Source organism: Lissotriton vulgaris, chromosome 8, assembly GCF_964263255.1.
Source record: "Lissotriton vulgaris chromosome 8, aLisVul1.2, whole genome shotgun sequence".
NCBI classification, from domain to species: domain Eukaryota; kingdom Metazoa; phylum Chordata; class Amphibia; order Caudata; family Salamandridae; genus Lissotriton; species Lissotriton vulgaris.
In genome coordinates, this window is record NC_141696.1 from 404,897,098 (window position 1) to 404,924,167 (window position 27,070).

The window sequence follows — 27,070 nt, forward strand, 5'->3', positions numbered from 1 at the left end:
AGATCGCTTTGGAGGGGATGTCTACTCTTGGGAGGCTTCAGACATGTATAGTGGGACTGCCTCACAATAAAACCATATTGGAATGAGATCTTTGCACAAATGAGAAATATCTTGAGTTAAATCTTTCCGCAAACACTTGAGTTTGTCTTGCAGGGTCTGCGGGACCCTTAGTTAAAACACCAAACAATGGGAGACAGATCCATAATGTGGTTGTACCTGGGTGTGGTCAAGAAGGAATTAGCAGTGGCATAGAAGAAATCAGTGGCCCCTTATATGTCACAATGGCATGTTCGCTTGTGGCAGGGCGAAACCATGGAGTTTTTATTTTATTTATAAAGTTTTTCATAGAATGAACTAGACCCGTTCAGGGTATCCGAGTGCTTTACAAAAGTTATATCAAAACAAAATTTAAAAAAGAGTGTCTGACAGTTAAACCTACAGATTTCCCGAAAGGGTCTGATTACATATGGGGCCTACTGGTAAGATATCTATCAATAGGCCTGCCAGAGCTTTCATGCCACCATCATATCCGTGCTCTTTACTTGTTTCAGACCTAATCCTTTGGGGGGACTCGCAACCATCCTGGTATCATGTGGAGCCGACCCTCGCCTGCTATGTCTTGACCCCCAATCTACAATTGTATAATTCCATTAGATTTCCTGATGCTCTGTGTATGCATATTTCACCTTTTTGTATTATTCTATTTGTTTTTAGTTATATTTGTAATACAAATGTATTCCAATGTGCACAGATGGATGTAGCTAGCGGGATATTCACTATCTGTTTCCGTGATAGCCATGTTGCGGGAGCCTATTGAATTGAATGGCACGATTTTGATGTATAGTCCACAGGACACTATGCTCCTTTGCTGTATGCATGCCGACAAAATCAAATAAATGCAATCTGAGAAAACAAAATCTTAATTACATAATTTACATAATTATCAATTTAATAATTAATAATATTTTAAATTAATCATTAATTCATTATAATTAGTTTTCTTCCCATCCTGTACCTCTATAAGCCCTACAACCCACACCTAAAACATAACTTAATAAATTCATTAATTACATAATGTAAATATTTAGCATAATAAATTATCAATTGGACAAATATTAGTTAAATAATAATTATCAATTAAATAAAATTAATTTACTTCCAGCCCTGTACCCCTACAAACCCACAACTCACACCTAAAACATAATAAAAAAAATATTAATTACACAATTTACATTATTATTTATCAATTAAATCATTATTAAAAACATTCTTTATTAATTAAGTATAATTAATGTACTTCCCACCCTATACAGCTTTTAACCCCACAACCCTCACCTAAAATGTAACATAAAAAATACATTAATCACACAGTGTACATGATTATTTATCAATTAAATAAGGAATGATAATTAAAAATGTAGTATTAAATATTTATAATTAAATTACTTTCCACCCTATACCCCTACAAGACCCACAACCCGCTGCAACACTAAAGATTTCAATAAACAATTAAATACATAATTTTAAAAAGAAAAATTTACAAACCATATTAAAATCAATAATATACACAATTAAAACATATACTAAAGTACGTCAAAATAATTCAAACATATTATTAACGAAAAAATATTTTTGTAAACAAAATTAAAAACATAGATAGATTTAACTTCGATATTCACAACAGAATTATTTTTGTAAACAATATTAACATAGGTACTTTTGACACTGATATTTCTTACTTAGAAAATAGATATTCTTGTCAATAATATTCCTGTATCATGATTTTTGTGGATCACGATAGTAAAAACTCAATATTTCTGCATCTCAATAGTTTTTACTTGATTTTTTGTCTAAATGCTGTTTTAAGCTTATACTCTCTAAGGCCCTCATTAAGATAGTGGTCAGATGAGCATCCAACTGCCATCGGATTACGACGTAGATCGTTCGAAATGTAGTTGGTGGCTCCACCCTCCATAATAGGATCCAGCCTTCATTTAGGTGGTCTGAAACATGCCTTTTTCAATTGCGGCTTATGCTGAAGCAAGAAGCAAATTAAAAAGGCATGTTTTTAAACATTCATGCACCGTACGCCAGTCACCATGGAGTGCCTGGCACACGGTGCATGAATATTTAGAGGGCCACCATGGGTGCCCCCCTGGCCCCGTGGAGAGGGTCAAGGGGGCCCTGCTAGGGGCCCCAAAATCCCTTTCTGTCCGCCTTTACAAGGCGGTAGGACCGCCACATATAAGCAGAGGAAAGGGGAGATCCTAATCCCTACGCTGGTGCCTCCGCAGGAACCAACCCCATTGTAAAGGTTAGGCTCCGATAGCTGACCCAAAGGGTTTCTTGAGCCTGTTGGAGCCATTACACATTGTAATATGGTGGTCAGTCCAATAGCCTGGATGGACACAACCGATGGCCTGTCGGTGGCAGCACGACCAACGTCCAAATCGGGACTTAAGTCTCTTTCGAAGGCTGAAAGCCAGCTAATCGGGCATTTTGTGACCATTGGATCAGTCGAATCCTGTGGTCTGCTTTTTCACTCCATCCAGAGATTTACAATGGGTGCTGAAAGCCTTACGAAATCATTGTGTTGAAACCTTATCTTCTGTGGATTTGGAGTTCCCGCTCTTGAAACTAACTTTCCTAACAGCAATTACTTCATGTTGCAAAATTGGAGAACTAGCTGCTTTGCTTGTTGGGATTTTTTTTGTCTTTCTAGCTCTGTGTTCAGATCCAACTTTTCTTTAGCCTTGCACAGAGCACATGAGGTACTTTTACTAGTATTTTTCCTCATGCTGACCCCACCGATGAGGAACTGTGGAATTTTGTTAGCTGTAAAAAGTTGACTTCAGATATATATGGAAAGCTTGTCCTTTACTTTTGCCAGATATTTTGTTTTGTGTCCTTTGGGGCAGCAGATAAAGGGTGGGAGCCTGTTCATGGATCATCAGTAGATTGATTAGGTCTGCCATAACCTTGGTTTATTCTTTGTCTGAGGTTTCTCTTGTGGCTGGGATTCAAGACCAATGCACAACCAATCCTGCTGCATCATGGACAGAAGTACAAGTGTTCACTTAACAGAAATGTCTATCGCTACTACATGGGCCTTTTCAAATACATTTGTCTGACCTTACAGGTTTCAAGGTCTGGAACCTGATGAAAGGAACTTTGGGATTGGTGTGCCTGTTTCATCATATAATAAGATGCTGTTTTTCAATAAAGCCACAGGGTGTGCTGATCCAAGTGGTGTTGCCTATTGTGTGTTTATTGATTGTCCCAAAGAACAATTTTGCTTTAATAGTCCTCACAAGTATTGACTGATACAAGTATAAGGGATTAAGAGAAAATCTCCCAATTGGTTACCAGTATTATACATTACTCCAAGTCATCATTGCATTCATTATTACCTCCATTGACTGGTTCGGCCGTTGACATATATTTTGTATATTATGAAGCAGTTAGGAATTGTAGCCTTTTTATGGCACCAAGCTGTGGGTGGTACTTGTGTTTCAACCCATTCCCTGAAGTTTTCTTGTATCAAGGTAGGAGTCACCTCGTAACTAATAACTGGATAAGTGTGAGTAGGACTAGGAGCAGTAAGACTAATGGTAAGCAATCAGGACATATCTTATTTCTGATATCTAAATTTAACTTGATTTTGTGTTCACTGCTATTCAACCCAGAAAAGTGTGTATTAAGAACCATATTGCATGTTGTCATCATATCCTCGGTTTCACTGGAATTGACAGCGTTTGCCAATTTGCAACAAGGTACAAGAAAAACTGATGTTACATCCATGCTTTTGAATCCTTTCACTTTGTTGGGATATTAACCTTATTAAGTCACTTCTCCTTCTATCCGGTAATAGCCAGGCGATCATTCCAACCCAACAAATCTATGGGCAGATTAATGTAAGACATTGTGCAGCTTTAGCCTTGATGATTTGTTACCATCTAGCAGTGAGTGCATTTATATGATGAAGGAAAACCATTACAACAAATGCATTACTTTGAAATGGTTTCTCGGTATACAGACATTAATTTTTTTAGAATGTCATGAATAAAAATAGCAAATGTTGCATTATCACTGTGTTCTTTTTATGCAGGATGACACTTGCTTATCTCTCTTGCTTAGTCATTCACAAACACTATGATCCTTTAGAACAAATGATGGTGCTTTATTCTTATATCTGCCAAGGCTTTCTAATTTTGCCTTTTCATTTCAACACATTGTGCAGTGAGAAAACTACATGAGGAGGATTTCACAGGGTGCAGAGTTTCAATGAATGGGAAAGGAGTGACTTCTTTTTCAAGGAATGATTTAACATTAGGCAAGGATTGAAAAGTTGTAAAACTAAGATGTTGATTTTAGAATGGTTGGCGGTTGCCTGGGTGATCATGGTTTTGGGTCTGGGACTGACTTCCAGACTCTAATGTAATGAATTATATTCAAACTGGAAGCCTGTGGGTCAAAAAGTCTGACCTTTACCCACAGCTCATATGTCTGACTGGTTATTTGATGTTATGTTACTTTGAGATGTGGTGCATAATTGCAAGTTTTCCTGAAGAAAGAAGATGAGGTGTTTTAGAAGTACAGATATTGTTAAGTACAGAGTTACCCAGAACATAGAGCCAGAAGTATGCCTGTCCTATTGCAAAATACTGGTTGGAATTTTCAACCAGTAGTTCTGTGACCCATAAAGATGTTAAGAACTGGCCCATGGGGGGCATGGCTTGGCGCCCATGGAGCATGGCGGCTTCCTTGTGAGCGCTCCGCATCGACCACTATAACCTGCACTACACGGCAAGCTTCACCTTCTCTGGTCCTGGTTTCGATTACCGGAAGGTGGCGGGCATGTTTCTGGCTCTCCCTCGCTATCACTGAGGCTCCCTTTCAGCATTATTCTGACGGAGTAAGTACGGTCGCGGTTACCCAATGACCGCGACCGCCATTTTGTCCTCGTTGAGGTGCCGAGGCTCCTGGCTACTTTTTCTCTACAATGCCTTATTTCGGCATTTTGAGCCTCCTCTTGCCCTTGCCATGACTCTTTCCCATCTGGGTGATTTTCTATGGGCATTTCTTTCACCGCAATGACCTTGGCTGCATCCTTTGACTACGGTAACTCTGTCTCAGATGTCTGGCGGCCATTTTACGCATCTCCACGATTTTTCCTCTTTTTCATTAACGCCTCGCTAAATGTGTTTGCACTGTGTTTTATGGTTCCTGCAGATGGCGTTTTCTAGTGCTTCCTTTATTTTTACATCATTTGCCAACTTTTTTCAATGGCATTGTGGTTTTAACACTGTTTTTTTCTGCTTTATGTGCTGCCTTCTTCAACATTCCCTCATCCTGCCTTTGAATCCTCACCATTTCTTTTTTCTTGCTTTCGCATGGGCAGACCTAAGCAGCACTTCACTTCTACCAACTCGGATCGCGTTTTGCTTAAAAACTCCAAGACATTTTCAAAATGTGCTCAATTTGAGGCGTCCCAACAGTCTCTTGCTCCAGACACATCTCCTGCAATGGAATCCTCCTTACCAACCTCGGTAAAAGCTACATCTAAACGATTAAAAAAAGATCCTCCCTCCCTGACTAAACCATTATCCTCCGTTTCTGTAGAACTTTTGCTGGAGGAAATCAGGGCTCTTTGCCCATTTATGGAGGACACCAATGCTAAGCTACAGGTGCTTACAGACAATTGGTCGCAAATGGAAGCAAGGGTCACCTCCGTGGAACGAAGTGATTCCTCACTTCAAGAATCTTCCTCCAAAACGTCGCACTTGTCTTCACAGGTTTTGTCTCTTCAGTCTCACCAGTCGCTCTGGATCCGCCACGGAATGCACGTGGGGGTAGGTGTTGCAGGCTGAGACCGCACGCCGTTGGGGTCCCTGACTCCCCTGTGCAGGTCCCACAGGAGCAGACTGCGGGGCACCTTAGGGATCACCCCAGGGTCGCATTATTCGAAGCAGGACCAATTGGCCTGCATTACAGACCAACCAAGTTAAGGTTGTATACAAGTTCTATATTTCACTGTGTAGTACTAGTCACCATGGTCCTGAAGAATTGCTAGTTTAGCATGAAACATGTCGACCACACCAGAGGGTTGTAGATAGTTCTGCCTGAAACTTCCGTAGCACTCTATCTCCCCTCCCACCATTTTAACCAAGGGAGTCAGCCACGTTAATAAAAATCCTTGTGGACTGACCAACCTTTTTTAATCACCACCACCTTCTCACTACTACACTTTTTTGCCCTCTCACACGCATGCACCATATGGCAGGAACAAAAGATCTCCGCTAAAGAGCCCCTTCGCGGGTGCCCGTCCGACATTGCAGCGCCAGTCTGACGAGGAGCAGGACCCATATGATGAAGCATGACACCTAGCGTGCTGGGTGTGTGAGGGTTCTAGTTCCCAAGAGGGGTTTCCCCCTCTTTCCCTCCCCCTCTTGGCTTTCCCTATACACATTCACATTCTTCCATCTCAGCCTTTCTGGGGAACTTTGTGCTCTATTTTGTTTAACTTTTGTCTCTTCAGCGTCAGGTGGAGGAACTTGAGAATCGTAATAGGCGTAACAATCTGCGTATATATACGGCCTTATGGAGGGCTGCGAGTGGACTGACCCCATCACCCTTTTCAGGTCCTTTTTACCAAAGTTACTACATTTGCCGGAAGGTACCATGCTTAACATCCAACGTGCGCACAGATTGGGCAGACGTTCATCTTCTCCCTCACCTACTTCAAGACCGAGGGGAGTTATCATGTACTTTCTAGAATATACAGATCTCTTGAAGGTTCTTTCAGCTGCTAGAGCCTCCCCTCGACTCACCTGGTCTGCCTCTTCCTTATTTTTTGCGCAGGACTACGCCAAAGCCACTGCAGCTCGACACAAAGCTTTTTTGGACATGAGACCTGACCTTCGTTCCATTGGGGCCAGATACGGTCTCTTTCATCCGTGCCTTTTTGAGGTCACATACAACAACAAAACGACGACCTACGAGGATCCAGTTTGCCTTCGCAGCTTCCTGAATTCCTGCAGATCACCTGCCATGGATCATTCTGAGTCTTCCTCTTCTGTTCCTCCTTGATTCCTCTGTTTTCATTCTTCTTTACTGTTACTATTTGTCTCCCCTGCACTCTTTTTGCTTGGTGCTTATTCCTCCAATCATCTTACTTCTTGAGGTCTTAATGTAGATTTTCTGCTCCATTCTTGAAGTTATATTGCCTCTTTTGCATTCCTTTTTCCGGACTCTTCGCTTTTCTCTCGCTATCTCTATTCTGATACTACTGTAGATTTTATTGTTATTTCATGTTGGTTTTGTCGACTTCGACTCTGTTGGTTTTTCCATTGTCCATTGTTTGGCATTCTAACTTTTTCATTTCCTTATGTTTTCCGCAGACTTACCACCTCGTTCCGTGGGTTCCTTCGGTTGTGCGTCTCGCTGACCTTGGAGGTCCAGCCTGTTCGATGTGGTTCCACCCCTCCCTCCCTTCATCCTCATTTTTGTTCCTGGTCCTCTTCATTTACCTACCCCGGTTTGTAGGTATGTTTTCCTTTTTATTGATCTTTATCCTTTTTCTGATGTTTACTTCCGTTCCTTTCTCTCCAGTGTCATCCTCTGTTCTTTTTATTTTGCTTCTCTACTATTACCTTCACCCGATCATTTGTCTTTACACTGTAATTGTGGGTTATGCGCCCCTCATCCTACTTTACAACTTTGATCTCTCCTTTTCTCTTTTTTACACTTTTTTCCTTTTTTTTTCAATTTGCAGTGCGTTTTTTGCATGTTTTTTCTTCTCTTCTGTGCTATTTCTCCAATATTTATCTTTAATCATTATGCTCTTTCACTCCTTTTGGTCTTTCCCATTTGGTCTTCGTATCTGTGATTGGTTTATGTTTTCTTATGTTTGATGTCTGTTCGGATTGTTATGTGGAACGTTAAAGGTCTTCATTTCCCTATTAAGCTACAAAGAATTTTAACTCACCCTTGCTAAATTGAACGTAGACTTTGCTTTTTTACAAGAAACTCATTTGTCTCAGGCTGAATCTATTAAACTTAAAAGAGGTTGGGTGGGTGAAGTTTTTTATGCTCCTGGGGATGGGAAACGAAATGGTGTGGTAATTTTGTGTCGCAAATCCCTCTCTTTTTCCCTAATTGATACTGAATCTGACCCTGAAGGTAGATGGCTTTATGTCAAACTCTCTTTGAGGGGTGTTCCACTCTCTCTTTTAAATGTATATGCTCCCACAGGTTATGATCCTACTTTTTGGCATACCATGGCCTCTTCTATTACCAAATACTTGGATGATAACTTCATCCTGGCTGGAGATTGCAACCAATCTCTTGATCCCTTTTTAGACAGACAATCCTGGGTTCCCTTTGTCCCTAATAAGCCACATAAGCTTTTTGCGCAGGCAGTTTCACAACATAAGCTTGTTGATGCTTGGCACTAGGGAGTTTACTTTTTATTCTCACTCCCTTCATTCACAATCCCGGATTGATTATATTTTTGTTTCTCACCACATTTCCCAAACCCTTACTAATGCAGAAATCGGTCCCATTTTGTTATCTGACCACGCTCCTGTCTCGATTAATATTGACATTTTATCAAAATCTGTGGGGCCTAAGCGATGGCGCTTTAATAATTCTGTTCTCTTGGATCCCAAATGTATTGTTTCCTTTTCCAATTTCTCTGCTGAATTCTTTGAGTTCAATGATACCCCGGATGACCCCAAATACACTATTTGGGACGCTTACAAAGCTACGGCAAGGGACTTCATTATTAGCTTTGTAGCTAAGAAACTGAATGTTGCTCGCAATTATATTGGAGATCTTCTCCGCAACATCAAGAGACTGGAACACTCCTATTATACCTCTCACTCTCAAGACAGTTTGACCGCCCTTGTTGATGCTAAAATGAAATTTAATAATCAGTCCACAGAAGACGCTTCTTTCTATCTGTTGAAATCTAGTGCGAAATTTTATGGGGGCAAAAATAAGGCTGGGAAAATTTTAGCTAATTTCTTGAAGGTTAAGCATAATAAGTTAAACCTTGAAGCTATTTTTGATAATGACTCTGTCCTCAGGCATAAAGATGATGACATTTTGTCTGAATTTTCTCGTTTTTACGCTAATCTTTATTCTTCTGATACTAATCCCACTGCTTCTTCCCTATCCTCTTTTTTCTCTGACATTCGCACACCTCACACTTTCCCCCTCGACCTAACCTTTTTGGAATCTGATATTTCTCAGCAAGAACTACTTACTGCCCTACAACACCTCAAAAAAGATAAGGCTTCCGGACCCGATGGTTTCACTGTTGAGTTTTATCTTCAATCTTCCAATTTTCTTTTACCTAAGTTACACTACTTTATAGGCTCATTTGTCACCTTGGGCAACTCCTCTGGCACTTTTTCGGACACTTACATTTGTCTTATTCCGAAAGAGGGGAAAGATACTAGACATTGCAAAAATTACAGACCCATATCGTTGGTTAATATATACTACAAATATTTCGCCAAAGCACTTGCTGCGAGGTTAGACCCTTTTTTACCAGATTTACTAGGCCCAGAACAATCTGGCTTTGTTAAAGGACGTTTTATATCTGATAATACTAGACTTTTATTTAATGTTTTATCTAAATCCCCACGCATGCAACATTCCTTGGCAGCAATTGCATTAGATGCTGAGAAAGCATTCGACAGGGTCGAATGGCCGTATCTTTTTTACACACTTAAAGGGTTTGGTTTCGGCCCTAAATTTATTTAATTGATTTCCTTTCTTTATTCTAACCCTCGGGCTGCAGTTTGGGCTAATGGTTTGATTTCTTCCTTCTTTAGTTTAGCCAGAGGAGTTCGTCAAGGTTGTCCCCTTTCCCTGTTTCTCTTCAATGTAGCTTTAGAACTATTCATTTCTAAACTCTGTCAGAATCCGGACATCTCTGGTTTTCAGACTCCCCATTGCCATATCAAACTTGCTGCCTATGCTGATGACATTTTAATTTTCATGTCTAACCCTACTGTTTCCATGCCCGCTTTCCTCCAGGAAGTCCATACTTATTCTCTGATTTCTGGCCATAAATTGAATAACGACAAATGTGAAATCTTACCCTTAACAAAATTTACCTTCCAACCTGATTTTGCTGACTCTAATTTCACTTGAGCCCCTCCCATATTAAAAACTTAGGTTTGCATTTTACTCCTCTTGTCGCAGACACAGTCTCCCTTTGCCTCAATAAATGTATCCAAAATGGCATCTTCTTTATTTGTCCTGGTGGGCTCGCCTTGACACTGTTAAGATGATGTTGTCCCCCATAGTTCTTTATACCATTTCCAACATCCCAGTTCTCATCCCAGCAAAAACTTTTAGGAAGATCAACTCAATCCTTTCTACCTTCCTTTGGAGTAATAAGAAGCCCAGAATGTCCATTCTTAGATTAATCCATCCTAAATCGGAAGGGGGTGTTAATTTCCCAGATTTCCCCACATATCACAAGGCTTTCCTTCTGCGGCAAGCTTCTTTCTGGTTACGTGACCAGGATGATATCTCTCCTTTATGAGTGTTGCTTGAGCGTCTCTCCCTCTCTCCTTTTTCCTTCGCTGAATACTTATTTTTCTCACACAAACCGCTCACATTATCTACCCCTATAATTAAATTCACTACCAGGTTGCTCTTATCCTCCACTCCTGACCCTCCCGCTACACTCACCGAGTTTCTCAACTCCACCATTTGGCCTAATAAGTATCCATTAATAAATAATAAGCCCTTTTATTGGAAATCTTGGCGGCAGAAGGGTTTAATTTGGATTTCTCAGCACTTTTCCAATTCCACTTTCCTCTCCTTCCCGACTCTTACTCATGCTTTCAACTTGCCTGTTTCTTGTGCTCGCAAATATTCCTTGCTTCACGAGGCAGTAATGGTGCACCACACTCACTTCGCACAACTCCCGGCCCATCATCCCCATCTCACCCCTGTCTCCCAACTTCACTCCATTTTACACACCACTTCCAAAGCATCTACCATTTATAAACATCTTCATGCTGTAGAATCTGTCAGGCCATGGTCCAAGATGGAAGAACAGTGGGAATCTGACTTTGGTACTTCCTGGCCCATTTCTTTGTGGGATAAAATTTGGACCAAACTCCGTAAATTGTCTCGAGCTGCGAACATAACCCAAACTCTTTTCTTCATATACAACAGATTGCTTTTTACTCCACATACTCTGAGCAAGCAGTTTTCCGTAGTTTAAGACGTTTGTTGGTGTTGCTCCTCCCCACAAGCTACTTTATTTCACATGTTATTTTCTTGTACAATTAATCATGCTTTTTGGAAATAAATTTGGTTCCAAATCAACGTGATTTTTCATACTCACATTCCCTTTTCTTTTACCCACATCTTTTTGGGAAGTATTTCTCCATGTTGGGATGATGTTGAGCTTAATGTTAAGATTGTTGATTTACTAATAGCCGTTGCTTTCCAACAGATCACAGCTAATTGGAAGAATTTTGCAAACATTTCTTTTAGGGCATGGTGGTATAATGTATGCCATAATCATAGACTGGATACTGCTTTTGTATTTCCTATTCATTTGGCAACAAAACGTTTGGACCTTTGGCTTCCTATCACTTTATACCTTGATGTATGTGCGAAACTTTCTTTTCAATTGTGCCCTACTCAACAGGAAGTCGCTAAGCCTTCTTGATTGACCTATGCGTTCCCTTTTTCTTCATTAACTGCTGTACTGTATTTTTCCTGTTATTTGCTGTATTTAGGTTTTTTTATGCCTCACTTGTTCATTTGGAGTTTTCGGCAATTATTCGTTTTATTGCACTGCTTTACTTGCTTGTTATTACTTTCATTTTATACTGCTTTTTCCCATTGTAATGACACCCTTTATTTGATCAATAAAATGTTTCTGAACTGAACAAAAAGAACTGACCCATGAACTAATAGGTTGCTTTTTAAACCCCTTCCCCTTCCTTAATGGGTTACTAAATCAACTTGGGGGTCTGGAACATTTGAATAGTTTACAAACTCTATTTCAGTCTTAATCTATAGATAGGCATGGATAGGAACCTCTGTTAGAAATGTGTTTCCTGGTTGGCTGAGGTATACACCCAGGCCCAGCAGGAACCACCACTCGAGTCAGGGTGAGCCAGATACACACTAAAAGATAAAATGTGAGCAACCTCTGGTAGTTTGGCACAGAGCAATCAGGCTTATCTAAATACGTAATCTGTAAAGTATTTGTAAAACACACACACAAACAGTAACACAATAAATGCACCACAAAAAGACTCCACACAGGTTTTAGAAAAATAGGCTATGATATTCTGAACAAAACAAGACCAAAAGAACACAAATATAATATATAGAATTTAAAATATTAAATTTTTTAAATAATCAATGCAGTAGAGCTCTTAAAAGCAATGAGCACTAAAAGGTTACTTTAGGTCATGATGGACTGAGGCAAAGTCAAATTTCGGGCCAACCGTGATGGAGCACCAGCAGGCTAGAGGGCCCATGCAGGTCCCGTGAACAAACTGCCTTTTCTAGTTGTAAACAACACGATGCATCGATATTCCTCACTCAGTGAAGGCGATGCGTCAGTTCCGATGACGGGTGCCGGAGTCGAGAGGTGTCAAGTGATGTACCAGATTCTGCTACGCAGTCTAGGGGAGTTGATCTCACCAAGCTGCAGCAGCAGTGATACGCTGTTCGATGCATCCATCTTTGGAGGCAAAGTGCTGGTTCCACTGCGATGCACCTATTTTACTCCTGTAACCAGATTCATGGGCTGGTTTTGTTACACATAGACAGGAAATACATCTAAATCCATGTTGCAAGTGTCTTGGCCACGCCCAATGAGCCAGGCACAAGGGCAGGGGTAGATAGTTTGATATCCCTGAGTCTCAAGCCACAGGAGGCAAGGTAACAAGGCCTTGGAGATCACTTGTAACCCAGCTCTCCTTCAGCTGAGTTAGAAAGCATCATGGCAACACAAGAGAAAAGCAGGCCTTCCAAGTCTGCAGTCCAAGGATGAGTCCTTTAAGCAGCACAGTAGTCCTTCTGACAGAGGTTCAGTTCCAGATCAAGAAGTGTTTCATTTTAGGGGGTCAGAGACCCAGTTCTTATACCCCAAAGTGCATTTGATGTAGTTGACCTCAAAGCAGCCCTCTGAAGTGCACAAGGATCCATTTTTAACCCATTCCTGTCTGCCAGGTTATCTGCGGGGGTAATCAGTCCTTTGGGTGGGGACAGGACAAAGTCTATTCAAGTGAAGTTTTAGCCCCTCTCTGCCATCCTGCTCAAGCAAGGCCATCAGAATGCAGTTGCATGCAGATGGTCACTCAAACACATATATTCTTCATGTGTTGTGGCTGTCTAGAGGGAATCCACAAAGTGTAGCAGTCACCCCCCTCAGATGTGTATTGGAGACAGGATGTCAAGCACACATAGCAGTAAGTGCAGAGAAATGTCTACTTTCTAAAAGATGTAGAGGGTGGATCTGCACACCACGGTTCAGATAATATCTGTCTAAAAGTTCTTCACTGTTAAATGAGTTTAGCGTGCTCTCTTGTTGTGAGGATGCGTGCCCTGCTCCCTTGAAAGTACCAACAGCATAAATATGAGCCAGAGGAAAGCCCTGAGCTGATTTACTTGTGATTACATTTAAAAGGCCCATGACCCATCTGTTGTGCCTCTAGTATCTCAGGGCTTTCCTCAGGCTCATATTTCTACTTTCTAAAAGAGGCATTTCTAAATTAGTAATGGTAAATCCAATCTCACCAGTAGGGATTATTTATTATGACCATCCAAACATATCAAACATGATAAAGCTACTCACCTCTGATCAGGAATTACAGCTTAAAAGAGTATTAAGGAATTCTCAATGCCGACCTAGGAGAGACGTAGGCCTCACATTTGTGAAAACCGAAATAGATTGTTGGTCAATACCAGGACATGTCAAGGTTAAACACACATGTCCTACCTTTTAATTACATGGCAGCGTGTCTGTAGGGTTAATTTGGGCCTACCTTAAGAGTGACATATATGCCATAAAAGGGTTGTTTGAGGCTTGACATGTGGTTTTAAATGCCAAGTCAAAGTGGCAGTAAACTGCACACGTAGGCACTACAGAGGGAGGCCTGGGACCGGTTTGAAAGGCTACTTATGTGGGTAGCACAATTAGTGCTGCATGCCCACTAGCAGCATTTGAAGCACAGGCCCTGCCAAGACATGGAACTCCCTCCCCACCCACCTCCGCCTGACCCAGGACCACCTCGCCTTCAGGAAGCAACTCAAGACCTGGCTGTTCGAGCAGTAGCGGACCCCCCTCCCCCAGCGCCTTGAGACCCTCTGGGTGAGTAGCGCGCTATATAAATGCGATGATTGATTGATTGATTGATTGATTGTGTACTTGGTATACCACTTTACAGGGGACTTTTCTAGTAAATCAAATATGCCAAACAGGTATACACCAATGTCATCGTGTTTGAAGGAGAAGCACATGCACCTTAGCAATTGTTATCAGTGGTAAAGTTCTCAGAGTCCTATAGCCAACAAACAAAATCAGCAAAAACAAGATGGCAAAATGCAAACATTCTGGGGTAAGACCACCCTAAGTGTGAAAGGTCTACCTACTATTTAAAAGGGACGCCTACAACACACACCTTGCAAATATTTTTTTCTTATCCATTTCTACAGCTGTTTTAGGAGTTGCTGAAAAGTTATAAACTCCTAAAATGGGTTTAGTAGATTTCCAAGCGCAGTTTTTGCAGTTGCAAACTCTGACTTGAAGCGCTTGCGACCAAAAAACATCTTTGCGTATCTGACCTATGGTTTCTATTTCACATGACTAGCAAGTAATGAATTAAATATCAAGAATTTCAGCCGTATGTGGCTCTAGCTGCACACCTACAATATTTTGCAATTCCTGTCAGATTAGTGCCTTTCATAGAATCCATTTCTCCAAGACACCTCAGATTGTGGAATGGTTTTCTTCACCGAGTTTAGAACTGCACACCTGCTCCCCTGAAGCAACACATTCTGCTGGGAAAAACATTGGCTAAGAAACCATTGAAAATAAAATATCTATTCCATGAAAAGATCTGTTTTTCCTCGGCATTTTCAAAAGGCTTACAGTTCCATCCAGCTTTTATGGGTAACATTGTTTCGAAATATGTTTTGGAAAGAAAGACAGCTCATTAAAAGTGCAGAGACTGAGCATTAAATCGCATCACGTGTTTGCACCTCATACAGGAATGGGGAACAGAGCTAGTCATAACAATCTTCCAGAGAATTCATTCGCACCTGCTGTGCCCCCCAAACAACAGGGAGTCGAAAGTTCACGTTTCATTGGTGCACAGGGGGGAAATGGAATGACATCTGGCATCAATGAAACTCGAACAGCAGATCTTAACTGGGATGAACAACATGACACCAACAAAACATGCTCAATTATTACAGTCACACTTCCTGGTCAGTCGTCAAGTTGAAACTTGATGAGCATCAGCAGCACAGGCCAAAGTGAGTTTCACAAGAACACACTGGAGCTTTTCATTTCAGACAAAAAAGGCCACCGAGTGCGAAATCATGCAAGGACGGTCAGCGTAATTATTTTCAATCACATTTGGAAGGGGTTCAAATTAGTAATAACATCCGTGTATTTTATCAGCTGCCAATGCGCGCACAGTGCTGTTCTTACATAAATAATTACTGCAAAGCCACTGAAGTGGATGGGCGGCATCCTCCTAGAAAACAATCTGTGATGCACAAAACTTATTTCGCCTCTGCAAGCCGCTTCTCCAACTTTTTAGAAAGCTCATTTTTTCTCCAAATCTCTAGCAAAAATTGTAGGTTTTATTCTTCTGGTAGGCTTTTCCTATGTCTTCCCGGATTCCATTAATTTAGGGCCTGAGGTGCTATTATTTCTTCTGCAAAAAGAAGTGACAACATGTCCTCCAATTTTTGGTGAATTGAACAGATTTACGTGAACCAATCTATGTACTAATAGGTTGATTCACAAAATGCCAAATCGAAGGGGGTTGCAGAAGTAATAGTAGTAAGGCACCTTTGGGGCCCAATAAATGTATTGTAAACATTCTTTGTGTCTTTCTTTTGTTTAGTAAGGGCATGCATGAGTGAGAGATGAACAGTAATGATGTATTGTCACAGTTCACTTGGGGAATAGACGGTCATGGGCTAGGTTTGTCAGACTCACCTGCTACTCTTCGAAAGTTAGGAGTTCAGGTGAGGCACTATGAGCAAGCCAGGATTGGGGCCGACAGGTACTGAGGTGGTAGAGAGGCACAGTCCCTACATTCTGACGTCCTGTCATCGAAGGCTTACCAGCAGAATCCCTGTGATAACCTGTCAAATTTCATATTCATTAGGATGGTCACAATTTGCGACTCCATGTGATTGACTGTAATCACAGGGACAGAGGCCTGTGAGACACAACTGACCACCATCTATGTGATCACATTCCAAACAGGAAATGTTCTTTTTTTTTAAGCAGCGCATGTTACCTAATGGAAAAGAGCGATACTTTTAAAAGATAAAGGTTTTCTGTTTTGAAAACTTCAAGGAGAGAGGGTAGTGCCCCCCCTGGATGGCTCTCTTTTCCCACCAGCTTACCAACACGATTCCCAAAGAGGAGGGGCGCTAAAGGCACCTATTTTCCCTTGCAAATCAGCTTCTGGGGGTCAGTACCTTATCAATGGTTTACAACCGCAAATTGATACATTATTTTCCAAGCCAGAAATAGGAAGGGATGCACCTTTCATGCCCTCTACTATTTGTGCTTCGGAAAAGATAGCAAAAGTCATTTTATGAGCCTGAAAGACTGTTTACACTTATTAAAGGGTTATTGTACATAAAGAAAAACATTTTTGCGATGTAAAAGCCTGTGATTTTTCAAACAGTGCAGTCTGTGATCACCAAAGGCCTTTGTCCATCAGGCCCCTATTTTGTTGTTAGGATTCTAGTTGCCTGAACTCCTTATACTTCTAGACAGCTACCTTTTTTGTTTCTACCACTGTGTACCCCAACAAAGAACATTTTTTAATTCCATGTTCTACTTTACTTATATCTTTATTTTCATGTATTCATTTTTCTACTTTTAATATACTATGGTATATTCGCAATTTTTGTAAACTATTATTTTCTATTACTACAGTATATTTATCATATATGTACTATATTTACTTTTTCCAAATCATTGCCTTTATCTTTTCCTCTATAAAATCCTCTGCTGCCACGCTCAGGACTAGGTATGTGCAACTTTGTTTCAAAATGCAAAAGGGACATAATCCACCATTTTCAGTGCAGTAGTGTAGGAGATTGTGGACAAAATCTGCAAGCAGGGTAGAAAAAAGGAAGGATAACTTCCTCAAACACAAGAAAACTGCTTGTGATCAGAATGTCCATGACTCTCTGAACTGTGAAATCGTCCTAGCAATGTGAAAGCTGCCTGTTGTTTTTGCAAGTGAACTGCCATCAGCCAATCAGAAGGGTTTAACCACAGTGACTCCTTCCGATTGGTCTGTATCAGTCAATCAGAATTTCTGAAACAGCCTTCTGTTTCTAGCTGTTTTAGCACTTCTTACAGGCTGTTCTCAGCTAGTCAGGACAGTCTCTGCAGTTAGAAACTTATTCTTAGTTGATGGCAGTCTACTCACACATTGCCATCACCTTGCCAACGTATACAGTCATAGGCTATTCCATGCGTGACAGGGTGGGGGGAAGGTCATAATCATGTAGCTCATTGCAGTTCAGTTCGAGATACTACCTACCTTTTGTTTTTTGTACCTCAACTATGGAAGGTGAAGGTAGGTCGAGGAAATTGTAGCTATGCACAGAGCTATTTTTCGACATGTTGTGGTATGAGCAAAACAAGGGAACCCTGGGGCATATTACCAAGCAATAGCGATAATTATCGCTATTGCTTGGTTAGAGACAAAAATTTACCGCAGCGCTGCGGCGCTTTTTACCGCAAATAAACCTTGGTATTACCAAGGTTTAACGCAAATGCGGTAAAAATCGCCGCAAAGCATGAATATCGCTGAAAAGTCAGCGATATTCATGCATTAGCGAGCTAATGCTCTTAGCCATGTTATCCACCTCCCATTGGATAACATGGCTAAGAACTGCTCAGGGCAGGTGTTAGCTTTTGGAGATATTCCCACTTAGCGCGAATATCTCCAAAAGTTGGTAATAGGAGATAGCGATGTTAGCGACTGTTTTCAGTCTCTAACATCTTGGCACGCCCACTTTGCATCTCATTAGTGATAAATATCACTGACATGCAAAGTGGGGCCCAAGATGGTCGCTATCTCCTACTAGCTGTTGCTAACTGGTGTTAGCGGCAGCTAGGTAATAGGGAGATAATTTTATCTCCGCTTTCTTGGCTTGATAATATGCCCCCCTATTCATATAATTTCTGTCTTTCTGCTCTGCTATGCTTTCTGTCACACTTTCAGGCTTTTAGCCACTATATAGAACATCAATATATATAATTCAATAAAAACAACTGTTTTAGTAGCTCCTCTGATGGCAACATAACTTGGTTACAGCTTTCTCTCCTGAGCTTCGAGTAGTTAGTGGAAATAGTTACTTTTCTAAAAATAAATAGTGACACGTTCAGGATTTGTTTTCAATTTGCTCACTGTGTTTATCCTCTTGGTGCTGCTTTACTGATGCTGAGGACAGCTTTGGTCCACATATTGGCACAATCATAGCAAAAATGCTACAATATGTTAACGGTTACCCCCAACATACCAAGACCAGAATTAAAAAGAAGTTGGTGACAGCACACAATTGAAGCTCACATTATGTTAATAAGCAACAGCATAAAATCGGGGTTAGCATTATGCCAGTGATAGAAATATTCATGCTATGCAAGGCCCATTTATCTACCCATGCACTCATACATTGTCTCTTCAAAAGAATTTTTAACTTTACAACTAAATTAGTCTCATCCAAGAAACAGTTTGAGTGCAGTTCCTTGACCCTAAAAGAACTTCACTGGCTATGCTTAGGCACTAATTAGAGTTCAGATGTAGTTTTATCCCATGTGTGAATACCGCTTTGCTGAATAACAACTGGCTAGGTATTCATGCTTCTGGGAATACTGGGTGTGGGAACACCACACCTAATTTCGCCAAATGGATATACACCATGTACAGTCAAGTGTGGATCCCAGCTAGAGCAGCGGGAACAAGCATAGCCCAGCCACCTCCAGACACGCTTGTAAGCATAGGAGAGAAACAGCCCAGGAGTCTGATAAACCTTGTTGCAGGCACCAACCCCCCCAACCTGACACACAACAACCTGCTGCGTACAGGAAAAAACTTCCTGGAATCGCTGAATACATGCTGACTCAGATCTGGTAATTTTCATTCCTAATGGTTAATCCCCATTCTAAGTAACTCATATCTGTAGGATTTAGATGAGAAGATACTGACCAGAATTGCTATTTTCAAACCCAGTGACTGTATACCTAAATTCTGTGGCATTTATAATTGATGCCTTGGAAGTAATGATCAAACACAAAATTGACTGCTTTCCTTATAAAGTCATTCATCACAAGAATCCTCTGTATATGACCAATGTGCTTACTATCTTAGGAAGTCAAGGAGGTCTCAGGAGTAAAGGCTCCTTACAACTTGAGACACCTGAATTCAGAATTACTCAAACAGTCTGTCACTGACACAACAACAAATATCTCCTACTCACTCCCCATAAAGTTGAGACAAAGCCTCTGCTTCTCATACTTTAGAAGATGATTAAATCTCATCTGTCAAACGCACACTTAAAAGTAAATCTTTCCTACAGCTTGCATCCCCTGAGAAAAGATCCCTACTCCATAATTTGTAGGTTTATGATCAAACGCTTCCACAACATGGATGTGTGTATATATGTATGTATATATAATTTATGATACTCTGATTCCATGACATATACCTCCAATATGTCTTTTAATCAATATGATTTACATTCTAATAATGTTTGGTTAATAAAGTCTCACATTTAATTAAAATAATTATGCAAATGAGACAGGTTGAAATGTTGAGAGAGGAGAACGATGTGAAAGATGCTATTATGTCTTAACAGTCTATATGTATTATATTTGCAATTGAACTAATGTATTTTCTTTCCATTTTTTCTTACTTTCCCTATAGTGCTAGACCTCGTCTTGATAAGAAGCAACAAACCACTAATAGTGAATACTGTTATGAGCACTACTGCTACACGAGATATAACTGAGTACGACTATGAGCACGGGATAGAATATCTTGGGAAATTATTAAATTCATGAATAGTTTAATTCACCTGATTTAGACCAGATAGAGACTATAGCTATCCACTGTCTTATATAGACTCATGAGACTGATATTGATTTATATGGAGGCATGATGCAATGGGCACTAGACCCAAGTGACTTAATCTTTTAATCAATGCTTTACATCCTCCCCTAACTTATCTTTGATCAATTTGATGTATAATCTGCCACTCATTCTCAACTCCTAAATACCACGATTACACTCCTCTCGTTTCCTCCCTTTCTCCAAACCTGTCTCCTCATTAGAATCATATGGGTACTATACCTCGATGCGCTTTGTGCGCTATTTTTTCTGATTTGTAAATTGACTTATTATTTACAACGATTCAAAACCAAACATTTGGGAAGTGTGCATTATTTGTAACTCTAAACCAGTTATTTTTGCTTTAGAAATTGCACTTTTAAGTAAAGTTTCCGTGTGATGTTTGTAAACACGGAAAACTTTCTTCCCTTTCTAATATTTTTTCACTATTTAAATAAGGTTTAAAAAAATGGTGGTCATGTGACCAAGAGCCCGTGAGCTCGAAACGCGTCTTGTTTATGCCCTGAAATAAACAACTTTTCCGGTACCTGGTGGTGTGGCTTGTCATCCTTTTCCTGATTCGAAAGGAATCCGTGGATAATTTATGTATGTATATATATTTTTGTATTCTTCATTTTTTATTTCACATATACATAGACACCAACTGATAAAATGATAGTAGAGGTAGCTGGTCTGAGGATTAATAATGCATTGTGATGCAGTGGTCTTAAAAGAGGTGTGTCTTCAATGCCTTCCTAAAATGGACCAGCAATGGGGCAGCCCTGATGGATAAGGGATGTTGTCCCAGAATCTTGGTGCAGACCTGGAAAAGGCCTGATGCCTTGTTTTTTCTTTTTCTATGCTTCTTAATTAGCATTCTGATGGCAACCTGGCTGTGGGTGTGCCAACAGTCACCAGAGATGGTGAGCTTATCTAAAAGATATGCGGGGTGCGTTTTGTGATGGCTTTCTAAATTATAAAATTGGTTTTGAAGATTGTGCAGGCAGGCAAAGTGAGCCAATGCAGTTCCCTCAGGGTTGGGGTGATGTGATCATATTTTATCAGGCTCTGGAAGACATGTGCTTCTGCATGGAGAATGCCATTAGGGAGTGCTAGTGTGGAGTGTGGGAGGCCATGAAGAAGAGAGTTGCCTCTTTCCACATGAAAGATTTTGAGGGCTTAAATCGAAGTCCTGCATACCCTATATAGGGGAAACTGTTTTACATTTTTTAGAAGAGAGCTGGTACGTGACCACCTTTGTTTTTTTGGTAATGTCTTCTTATCTTAGGGGTGAGGTTGGTGTCCAAGTAGAATTAAAGTAAATAGGTATTTGGTGAACGTTAGCGTTAGAAGCCCTCAATGTTAATATCATTGAAACAGGATTGTACAATGTTTTGCTTCTTATACTTGGCAAATAACAGGAATTTTGTCTTATTTCCATTGAGTTACAGGTGGAGAACCAGGCGATGGGCATGCAGGTGAAGATGAGATGCAATAGGGTTTGAGGCCTTGAATATCTGGAGCACATGAGATTTTCAAGTAAGGTTGTGTATCAAAGGCACATTGGGGATTCTTGACTACATCCACAAGGGGAGTCATGTAGATGATGGAGATGACAGTGGACAGTATGAAACCCCAGGGTATTCCTACAGTTAAAACATTATCTGTTTGACTTGTTGCACAGTGAAACCACTGATGGGGGTTGTCTGTTTTCAATCAGCAGTAAAAAGAGATGTATATGTGAGACTAGTGTATACAAAAGTATTTTCTGAAATAGATGTCATGCCCTAAATGTAATTTTTGAAAATGTTGTCCCATTGGGTGGAGATTTTCTATTAATGCCAATGACACTACAAACATTTGACAAAATATATGTCAGATATATTCTCACTTAAATATTAGGGTACGGCACCAGAGTGATGGATGAACTGGCAGAAAATGTAGAGATATACAGAGGTTTGATGAATTCATTTATGGATGGATGAAGATGGACAAACAGGAGGATGGACGCGTATTTAGACCTTTATTTTCACTGCTGAATGCCGTAAAACATTAAGCAGAATGGTTTCGAACAAAACAACCTCAAAAGAGGCTCTATTTATAGTTGAATCCTGGATGGCGAAAAAGCGCCCTTGACAGCATGACTGCAATGTGCTTTTAGTGCTCTTGGGTCCATCACTTGATGGGCTTCACTGCCTCAGAGCAGATGACCTGCCATTAACCCTTTATTGCTCCGAGTTAGACCTTCATTTTCAGAGAGTGAACCTCCGAAACAGTGAACGAGGTGTGCCTCTTCCTGAGGTGTGCCATCTAAAATAACACACCATCGCTGAGAAAAAGCAAGTTCACTGAACTGCCTTTACACTCTGCAGACAGGTAAAAATAGGAGCTCTGCTCTGAGCCTGCAGAACCCATCAAAAACGGTCCCCGGAGCACTATCGACAACATCCGAGCTCGCGCCTGTTTTATGTGTTTGCACTATCAAAAGCGAAGACGTGTCACTCTCTCAGTTAATGACCGAGCTGTAGAACACACACGTCGGAAACAGAGAACAGCGTTTACCTCTGTCTGCTTCTGACCCTTGCCACCTGCAGTTACTGCATGAAATTCTGAGTTAAATGTATGCGCTTACACGATTTAAAAACAAAACCAGGCGCTCAGCTGTGGCCTGAGCCAGCGCAGCTATTCATGGTGCATGGATTCCAGCGCTATACCTCTTTTAGCTTGATACCTTTTAATGGGCGATAATATGAATACAAAGATGGCGGAGTGCACTAGCTCTAAAGAACAAGCATATCCCTTTCCGTCTGAAACTGAATGTCACTAAAGTGACCGCCAATGTTTATACTTGTTTCCGCCTTTTTGAAACTGGCAGATTGAGTTTCTGCATAGTTGCAGTCTCTGACATTGACAGCTGTAATTATTATCAGACAGATTCACACTGCTGGCCTCTTGATGATGACTAACTTCTAGCTAATTAAAATTCTTTAGCTGACACTTGAATCCTGCATTTAGCTGTGCTCAGTAAATACCAACGCCTGTGTGCTCTGAGCAATCACGCCAATCGGGCTTCGGAAAAGGCGGCAGAGCACACACTGCTTTTCTTCGAATTTTGAGTGCTTCGTGGTATTTGACGACTTTGCGTCATGCCTGCTGATTCCTCTTGATCTGTCAGTGGCATTTGACACCCTGAACATCTTTTTATATTGGAAGCTTTCAAGGAACGCTTGTGTATGGATCGAAACTTAATATTGTGGTTTGCATCTTTGTTACTAATTCATGTCAAACAAATACAAATTGAAATTGTTTACTCTAACCATATTGTCATTTAAAAAGTGGGTTCCCTTACATGTTATTTTCGAGGCAACCCCATTCAACATATGAATTTAACCTTAAAGTCGACTTTCAAAATGCCTTTATAATGCCTATGCATTTCCTTCAACGTTATGATGATGAATTAATCTCATTCACATAACAACATATCACTACTGACCAAATCTACTGAGGATAGTCAGGCCTTGTTGACTCTTCACCACCTTAAACTTGACATTCCAAAGATAGAGGGCCTCATTTATGAGAAATAACGCATCGCTGTTTGAAAGCAGCGATGCGTCGCTTCTCAGTGCGCACTCCTTGCGTCATGATTGATGCTTCATATTTATAATATGACACATCATGTCGCAAGGAGTTACAGATAATTCAGTATTTCTGGCGTATCTGTAGGCGCAAAAGTGATGCATTGCTGGAGTGTGTCACAAAAGTGACGCAACTCCAGCAGGGTGTACTTTCACATGGGCAAGTCCCATGTTATTAGTGCCTGCGTCAGTCTTACGCCTGCCATGAAGCAGGCGTAAGATTTCGAAGCATTACCGGCCAAGAAATGGCGCATTGAAATCTTATAGATTTCACTGCTTCACTTCCATGACCCTTTCTTGCGTCAAAACGCCCCCTTGCATATATCATACAAGGCCCAGGTATAATGTGGCGCAGGGGTTTACAAAGTGACACATCTACCTAGATGCGTCACATTGTAAATATGGCGCAATAAGGCGCATTTTTTACGCCACTGGTGCATCAAAAAAGTGACGCACCGGCGTCGTAAAAGTGACGCACAACCTCATAAATGAAGCCCAGAATTTCTCCTTATCTGTTATCTGTCCACACCTGAGTATTACACTTGTTCACACTTGGTTCAGCTGGATGTATATCTTAGGCCATGATTACAAGTGTTGGCGCTATTTGGCGCACCTGATAAATATCGATATTACAGGGAAAGCTACTTGTCGGGTGTGATAAATAGCACCGATTACTAGTTTATGGGGAACAGCCTGCGAACGTTGGTTTTTAATACAACAAGGTCCGCATGATACGGTAAACACCCCACACTATTCACCTGTAACAATTTGGAAATTTAACGAGCCTTGAGGTATTTAACGTATCTTATAATTATCGGATGCATTAAATAAAACAAAACTCATAAGTCGAACCCATGAGTACGCAGGCGTTTACGCACAGGTCGGAATTAACCAACCCACTCGTAATGAGGCCTTAAGTGCATAAGTCGTCCATAATAAAATGCACTAAATCCCTTAAATTCATTTTGCATAAAAATGCTGTATTTACACATGTCCGTTAAAAACCGGCCATGAAATGAAAGAATTGGCCATGAGATAAAACCCTACCTTCATAAAAAGGCGCTATTAAGTGTTCATTTTTAGCATTCGAACTCAATGGCCCATGCACAGCCTAGAAATAGCCCATTAGACATTTGTAAAAAGGCATAAGAATCATGGATAGCCGTCAGAGAGAGGCTGAGAGGATCTGTGAATGGGAATGTGAGAAAGGCATTAGAACTGAGTAAAATGAGTACAAACATTACCCACACTGCTTAATGTGTTTTTCCTGGTCCAAATTAATGTATTCCTTATAAAAACTGTGACTGCACCTCTCGTTCACATATAGCTAATGCAGATTTATCGAACTAATGTAAAGTTTTGGTGGTGAGGTCCAGGTGCTGGAAATATTGAGACTCGGCTGTGGGGACACCCTACTTATGTATATTGCTAAAGTACACACTGACCCCATAAAAGGTGTTCTAAATGCAATGGTAGTATTGGTGACATGGACCAAATGATTCAACCAGATCTCAGCTACTCTTCTCACCCTGCACTTGAGTCAATGTAAGCAACTATTTTGAAAGTGCCCTACATTGTTTAACCACACATTCTGATTAACTCTTAACTGCATCCTTCATTTTGGACAATGGCCCCCTCTAGCTACAAGGCTGCACCTTTTATAAGAATATGAATAATTTTCTGTATCAGCATCCATTGTCGCAGAACCTATGAGACTACATGACACTCTACTTCGGACTTCCGGTATCCCATAATTCTTCCTCTCCTTTCAGAACTAAATGTATTCTGCTTCCAGGACCCATATCCACTCTTTTCTACCTTTCTGTTCCATCCTGCAGCCTGAAGCAGGACAGTCATGTAAACTTTGAGCTGTGTTGTCGAATGCGCCTCCCTTTAATCTCTTTTATTTGCCCCAACAGCCGTCCTCACTCCCACCTTTTAGTCTAAAAGAGAAATTTAGGATTTGTGTGAGCCTTGCATTCCAAAATTCAGTCTCTGGCAATTTAATTTCCTTTATGCTTCTATTTTCCTCTGTATGTATAATATATGCAGACTTACTGAATCTTCTTCTACTTGAACTACTACAGGATTCATTATGTAGACCTCTTTGGGGTGAGTAGTACCCCACCTTGTAAATCCCGATATAGCAGGATATAGCATTTACAGGATTAGGTACTACCTCTCCACTCTGAGTTCTGTCCCTCGGATTGGGATATACTATGGTAATACTGCATGTTTACACAGTCTGAGCAGCAAAAGCCAAAAAGCCAGTAGTTTCCTAGCACTCATTCCGCCACATTTTACAGGATGAAATTTGCCCCTGAAAAAAGTGTGGTATTACTCACCCATTTGTTATCTTGATTCAGGTGTAAAGGATAGGATTATAATGAGTATGGGTGTGTGCGAAATTCAAGTAATTGGCTTTTGCTGTAATTACATAGAATACCAGAAAAATTATGCGAAATTACTCAAAATGCAAAACCGACATCTAGTGTTATGTTTTAGAGTCATATAGGTCCTTGTGTCCATCTTGGACTCGAGGACACATTTTAAGTTATAAAATAGCACACAAAAAACAGAGAGACTTAAGTATAGCAGCTCACCTGGCTTCGGGTCATTCACATTGATCCTGTGCTCCAGTGCTAACATTTTGTCACAAATTAGGTGAAATTACGCCACATGGCATAAATTTGTGAATTTCGCATAGCAAGCGTAGCACAAAATTCACAAAATTTCTTAAGATTAAACAGTTGTAACAGATGTTTCATCCGGGCCTAGCGATGAGGATACAAATGTCATTGGGCAGTTCAGGCACTAACCCCCAGATTCATCATGCTCCTCTTTTGCGAGTCCTTAATAGCGATTATTAAGGAATCGCTATTAAAGACTCACAAAACGGGATGCATGTAGAAATCGCAAAATGTATAGAGATTTCTACATCTTCCTTATTTTTGATTCGCTAATTGCTAATGGCAAATAAGGAATGACTCCCCATCCATTCCTTATTTGCGATTAGCAATTAGCGAATTGCAAATAAGGAAGCGATTTCAAGGGTGCCAGGGTGTC

The 27,070-nt window shown here is 40.6% G+C and overlaps 1 long non-coding RNA gene across 1 annotated transcript in view; it reads left to right on the plus strand.

Annotated features, from left to right (window-relative positions):
- LOC147697089 (uncharacterized) overlaps nucleotides 1-20,906 on the plus strand; it is a 106,437-nt gene extending 85,531 nt beyond the window's left edge. Inside the window, exons 2-3 of the long non-coding RNA XR_015299139.1 lie at nucleotides 7,401-7,545; nucleotides 20,187-20,906. This is a non-coding gene — a long non-coding RNA (uncharacterized LOC147697089). The remainder of the gene's footprint in view (nucleotides 1-7,400; nucleotides 7,546-20,186) is intronic.
- The last annotated feature ends 6,164 nt before the right edge of the window (nucleotides 20,907-27,070 follow it).